Source organism: Coturnix japonica, chromosome Z (genome assembly GCF_001577835.2).
Source record: "Coturnix japonica isolate 7356 chromosome Z, Coturnix japonica 2.1, whole genome shotgun sequence".
In the NCBI taxonomy this organism is placed as follows: Eukaryota; Metazoa; Chordata; class Aves; order Galliformes; family Phasianidae; genus Coturnix; species Coturnix japonica.
In genome coordinates this window covers 51,222,389-51,229,617 of record NC_029547.1, presented here as the reverse complement: position 1 = coordinate 51,229,617, position 7,229 = coordinate 51,222,389, and positions in this window count along the sequence as shown.

Here is a 7,229-nt window from a genome sequence, read left to right as displayed (position 1 = left end):
TATAGTATCTTCTGTTGCTAAGCACCTCATCCTTCAGATCTTGCCTGGATCCTTTACATGATGCCTTTTAAGTCTTCTTATGATAATTTTATTATTTTTTCATTGCTCTGTATTTCTGTATTTTACTGTTCCAAAAAGTATCTTTGTAGATTCATCTGGATTCTAAGTATCTCAGATGGTCAGAAAAAACCTTTCTGGTAGTACTTCTTGACAACCACCAAGCCTCTGTCAAGCATCACCAGTAGTGAGTACTTTTTCTTTTTCCAATTCCTATTTGTTCTGTCAGGTGTTTCCTGTCAAACCTGTACAATTATATGTGGAACACCGCAGGGCTGACAACACGTCTCATAAATTGGCATTTCTACTACCACAGCACTCTTAAAATCTGCTGGTCTTCGCAATCGATATGTGCCACCTACATCAGCTGCCATTGATTGAGTTTAGACAGACTAAAGATTTTTTATATTTTTTTTTCTGAAACTTTTACTCATTTGCCGGTCATCTCTTCTTAAAATCTGCTGCCTTCCAACAGCCTTGGTGTTTTGTAACTTCTCCACGTCTTAAGATAACACTTTATTTTTATTATTATTTTTCCGTGCTAATATTATTTATATTCAGAACTGCCCCCTGGATCCTCTGGTCAACAGAATCAAAGGAATTGCAGAATGGCTTGCATTGGAAAGGGCCTCAGAGATCATTCAACACCAACCTCCTTGCCAGTGATAGGATCCTGAAACTCAGTAACCAATTTCAAGTTCAAGGGAGAGATGAGAGTTGGTGGAGAACTCCACCAAGTTGTCTCCTCCATTTCCTACTCCATTAGGAGGAATGGGAAAGAAGGCTGCTGCAAAGTCATTTACTTTTACATTGTGTGCTGCTTGCACACAAATGTGTGTATGTACATATATGCATATAATATTAATCATACTACTTTATTCTGTCACTTCAATCATTGAAATGTCAAGTTCCTTTCATTATAATTTCTCATACAAATAGCTTATTTGGTTTCCTCCCATTTTCAATGTATTCATAGTAAAACAAACAGTCTATAAACTCAGGTAATCACTCTGGTTTTGAACATATGACTTGCATCCGTGTATTCTACAGATTTTCTTTTCCTGAAAGAATTCCTCCATAGGTCACAGTGATTTCTAGCTCAGATTGCAAGTACTCTGTGCTTCGACCTCCATATCTTTTTTGTTGATTCCCGTGTTATGCTTTACATAAGCCCTGTCCAAATCCATTTTAAGTAGTTCATAGTAGCTTCACTCTCATACCAGTTAGAGACACAATGACGTCAACCTTAAGCACACAGCTGGCCTCTTAAGTGATTTTGGTGAGCTCAGTAGTGTTTATCCCTGTTTGTACTTCAGTGCATTTCAGTCAGAACACATTCAGATTCAACAGTATACAAGCCCTGCACGTTCCTTGTTTATCTGTCCTTTCCAAGTTTCCCAAAACACTTAATTACTGCTTTTATTTCCTATACTACCTCATTACTTCATCAAGTCAATGCAGAGTTTCCTAACACAACTATTAGTGTTCTGTGTATTTACTCTGCAAAATCTTAGTAGCAGAAAAATTATCATTTGTATTTCTACTGGGGTTGTCATATCTTGAAGTTTTTGGTGCAAGACTGGATTTAGTAGCAATGTTATAGTTCTTGTGCTACCTATAAATCTGGTTGTGTACAGCTGCCTGATTTCTCCTCTGGGTCATATTTTTTTAAACAGTTTTCATGGCCAAGGACATAAAAAGATACCTGTAATGAAATTTAAACATGCCTCAGTACTTAATTTTGGGAGTTTTAGTGCCTGATTTGCCTGTAGATTCATTCTATCTCTTACAACTGACTATGAAGTTACCTAAATAAAAAGGATAGTTGGTATATCTTGTTTGTTTTCAATTTGGCTGTTACAGAATGTTTTAAAAATGCTTTCTGGTTGCACTGAGAATTGGAAGAATTTCTGTAATCATGTAACTTTAATGAATTTTTCATTTTTTCTATGTCCTTTCCATTGCAGTTTTACTTGTCAACCACCTTCCTGGTTTTGTGGATCCATGTGGAGTGAAGACAATTTGCTTTCAGTCCCTTTCAGTGGCCCTAGAGAAATGAAATTTTCAACATGGCCCTGAAGTCTCAATATTTGTCTCTGATGCTCCAGGGCTGTAATAATCTTTACCAGCCCCAGAGGTCCTCCTCGGTATGAGAACTTGTATTTCTAGCTGCCATTTGCTAGTTGCAGCTAGGTTATACATCCATGCATCCACTGCTGTGAGCTTCTTTTTTCTTTTATTATTCTGTTGTTCTGCCTCCCAAAGCAACTCCCATCTTGCCAGGAGCTACTGGTACCATTCTTGTATTGACTGTGCATTGTCTACAGAACCTCCAGTGCCTTAGTTTCCTGAGTTTACCTCCTCCTTTTCTTCTCTCTGTGTTCTCTGCACAGCTCAGAGCAGCTAATCACCTACAGCTCAGAGAAGGGAGCAAACCACAAGGCCACCTGCTGCCCCTCTTTTTCTGCATCCACGATTCCCATCCTTTTTGATTACATTAATCCAATCTGAAAGCACATTTGTGATAGAAGGTAGGAAAGGAAAGACCTATTGCCACTAGATGAATCTTTTGTGGCTAACACATTTACAGGTATCCTTTAACAACATGACCTCTGACTTCAGGAGGTGGATGGAAGAAATAGCTCTGAGCCTTTCTTTTATCCCTTGAGAACAGAGAAAATAAATGATAATTCTTATTCCCTTCCTTTTCTGTCAAGCTGTGACATGAAAGCTACCTGCTCCAGCTGTGACTGCATACCATTACAGACAGAGGGCAGAAGTCATGAATTCCCTTTTCTCATTATGGTCACAAGAGTGTAAAGTTGTTTCTGGCCCGTTCCTTTGGTGAGTTAAGAGGTAATCAGTGGGGAGCTATGCTTATAAAGTGATGAGACTACTTCCTGCCTGCCTGGTATCACCAGGAGAAACACCCTTGGCTGCATGAGCACAGGTTCAAGGAACAGACTCCTTTTGCTGTGACAGAAATGGGAAAAGGGTCTCCCATAGGCTGTGGAGTCACACTGGAGATCTCCAAAAACCACATGGACAGGTCAGAGCACTCTGCTCTGAGCTTCCCTGCTGGAGCAGGGGGTGGGCTTGTGATATTCTGGGTGCCTCTGGCCTCAGCCAGTGTAGGACTCTGTGAAGGGAGTTCTCCCATCAAAAACACACTCCATGTTTCACAGGATCTTTATCTCTTTTCTATCACTTTCTGCACTAAAGGTGATGGAGGATCAGTTCTCTGTTATCTTCACATGCGTCAGTACTGAGAAAGCTCAGCCTCTTCATTTCTCAGTGCACACCTCCCTTAGGTTGGGATGGGAGACTTCAGAACACTTCAACTCCATCTCATTTGCCTCCTCGCTTTCCAACTAGTCCTTATATTCTCTTCTTTACTCACAGGTTCTCCAGCTATAGCAATGCTTTGCCGGAAGACTGACAAGTTGTGAGGCAGAAGATTGGAGGCAAATGAAGCTGCTTCCTGGACTGCTGCAGGGCAATCAGAGGGGAACTAACCACACTGCAGAATGTGTCTGAATGAGAAGTTCCTGCCAGGAGTTCACACAGCACCATGTGGCATATGGACAAGCCTTCAGCAGTGTGACAAGACCATGTTTCTCTACATGCTAAGGTTACTTCTCTTCTATCTTCTCTGAACCTGCTGAGAGGAGTTCAGTGTGGCTGCCTCTGGGAATCCAGTCATTATTCATTTCAGCTCACTGTTACATATTCCTTACAGTTGTAGTTTAGAAAAGGTAAATTGGAAATGACATTATCAATAAAGGATCCTCAAGAATGGAAATGCAATTATAATTGAATAGATTTTCGAATATATTCCTGGGGAAGCACATGTATTTAGTAAAACTGCTGTGCTGGTATTAAGATAAGGTGATAGCTAGAAACTTTAAATGATTTTTTTCTTGGAGAGTAGTTGGTATAAACTGTGTTTTGTACCTGGTTGCTTTAAAGTAAGCATGGTATGATTTCTGAACTTTGCTGTGGAACTTGCACAATTTAGATATTTTGCCTTTGTGCTGTGGCATTTGAGTAAGATTTTTAATGTCAGATCTTTTCTTGTTTTTGAAGTTTCTCTATAATTTTATATTTCTCTGTCTCCATGTGGATGGCATTTGATCTGTGAAAGAACAGTTACTGATCATTAAGTGTCTGCGGTTGGAAATGAAGGTTTTCATCAGATCATGATTTCTTAATGCAATTTTTGTTTGTTGAAGCCCCCAACCAAAAACTGTGTTTTGTTTCAGTACACTAATTACATATGAAAAGGTTAAAGAAGAGTCATTAATTTATCTGAAGTGTGACTGCATTGTGGGACTCCAGAGTAGTAGAAAACTACCTTCTTTTCTCTTTTTTCTTCCTTTTTTAACCTAACAGAGCAGATACATATATACATATATATCACATATAAATCAATTCTCTTCAGAGCCCACAGTTCTCACAAAAATTTGTCATAACCTCCAGCCAGGAGTCACCAAAGCAAAAGTGAGAACTGCCTTCATGGCAATGCACACAGCCCCACATCTACACTATATGCTTAGATGAGCACTGATTGTGGATAATTTTTAAATTGCTCATTGATGAGTTAATTATTTGGAGGATTACTGGCATAAAACCAAAAATCATTAAGTTCTGTTTTTCAAAACTAATCTACACAACTCAAGAATAAAAGAAACATTATAATCTAAAGACTATTTTATCAGTGTTTGAAACAACGTCAGAAACAGCACACCTCTCATCACAGTAAATGAAATGTAGTGCCTCTATTCATCATTGGCTGTTGTTCTACAGTGCCTTTGGACATTGCTCCCTATGGACATGATCACTACAAAATTTGCAGATTTGGAATTAAAAACGAAGGCATTTTCTGAGAATTACCTTGGAATGACAGTTAATGTTTTCAGGAAATGATTTGTGGTTTTGGGTTTTTTTTTTTCAATAAGAGATTGTGGAAAAAATCCTTTTACAACATGCTATGAATTAGCCAAATGCCTTTTGCCCTCAATTTGAGACTCAGTTAGTGAAGCTCATATTCAGACATCATTACTCTTCTATGTGAGGAGGAAAGAAACATAGCTATCAGTGTTATGAAGAAGAATGGAGATCAACAAAACTGGAAAGTAATACATCTGTGGTAAGCTGACAAATAAGAAATTAAAAAGGGCAGGGAAGGTAGTTACAGATTGGATTATATGTAGAGTGAATTTCTAAGATACAGATGTTTAAAACACCAGAGATACCACAAGAGAGCAATAGGAAGCTGACAGCGGCATTGCTTTTGCACTGACTGCTGCACAATCATAGAATCATGGAATCATTCATGTTGGAAAAGATGTCTAAGACCATCTAGTTCAACCATCAGCTGGCAATGGAGGCAGATGGAGGAGTTTCTGACTGGCACTGCCCCTTGTTCCTGGGCAACTACATCTACACACAGTCCACGTCACACACTGGGAAATACACAGACCTTGGATCTGTAGCACTCCAGACTGAGTAATACTCAGTGGGCTTATTTTCAGCCTCACATAAATTTATCTTTAAAAAGCTGCTGCCTGTATCTATCTATAGGTAAGAGGATGCAAGCAATCTCATTTCTGTCTAACAGGTGAAATGTATTTCTGGAGCATTTATTATCATATTCTGCAAGCTTATCTATTCCTCTCTTGACTTACAGCTACTTAATATGGTAAAACTTTTTTGGTAGTGTTGTAACAAGTCTGTATCAGCAGTACTCACTGGGAATATAGTGCATGGTAACAGAAAGAAATAAAACACCCAGTGGAGATGGAAATGCTGTGGGGATAGTCTTTAAAATGTATCCCTACCTTCATTCTGCTTTGATGGTTAAAGATCCACACTACCCTGACAGAACTCAGATAGGTAATTAAATGTCTATTAGCTGATATAAAATATCCAAAATAAAAAGCATGAACAGTTTTTCTTAAGGAGTAACTGTAACAATCAACAAAAACATGAAAACATTTCCCAGTGATTACCTGGAATCCTGGAAAGTGAAGGCTTTGTGGTTCTGCTGTACCAGCAGAAAATGCAATACTGCATTTTTCCTTTGGGCGATGATTTTATTCCCTATTTTACACCATATGAAGGATACTTTCAGTATACCTTCAGTGGTAAAAGACACCTGAAAACAAGAAATTTCCTCATATACAGTAATACTTAATATAATTTTGACCTTACTTTCTTTTCATTTGTAGCTTCAGTATGAGATTTATTACATATATACTGGTTTTGGGCTAGATTTTCCTCAGTTGCTTTTATGGTGTACTTCTTCATGGCAGCTTCTTAGAAAGTTCGTATGTGTATTTATTCAGTGTGCATGACAGAGGGAGTTTTGGCGTATCAAAAGGGAGAAACAAACTCTACAGGTAAGCAGGAGCTACCTTAAATGACAAGTATTCTTACAGCACAGATCAAATGCACAGCAGTTTGTGGCCAGCTACTTGAGAGCCAAGTTCCGTGGAAGTACCATCTGCTGCACAGGATCCTGCACAAGCCCAAACAAAACTGGTTCTTGAGGGCTTGCAAAGCCGTCTTCAGCACAGAAGCCAGATGGTGAGTGCAGCACGCATTGGCAGGCAGATTTTCAGAGCTGTGAGCACAATGTCATATTTTCTGGAATATCTCTCACATTTGAACTTTTTAAATGACAGGTGCAAGCAGTAGTAACTTGATATCTAGTTACCTGCTTGCATACTATAGCTTCCAGAGAAACATTTGAAACTTAGACATTTTTTTTTATATATTTTGAATTGAGCACTGAAGATACCGAGATCGGTTTTGCACAGACTTTTGCCAGACATGCAGTTATTTACATGTTCTAACTCACAAATCACAGGCCACATGGAGAATTTAACCAAAAAAAGAAAAAGTCTGAGAGGGAAAAAAATGAATCTGCAGCTGAAATTGTAACCGTTATACCCAATCCCTAGTTACCAGCTCACTGAGATTAGGCATGACCTTTGGCATTTTCCACCAAGCAGAACAGTTTAGGAAGCTATCTATGGCATGAGAGTGGTCTGTGAGTAATTGAGATGATATGTTAGTTACACCTAAGTGGTCTAACATGTAAAATGTGCACATCATTTGTTCTTGTTGGATTCTGATGTGAGCTTATTTCAGGTAGCAGGTATGCAAGT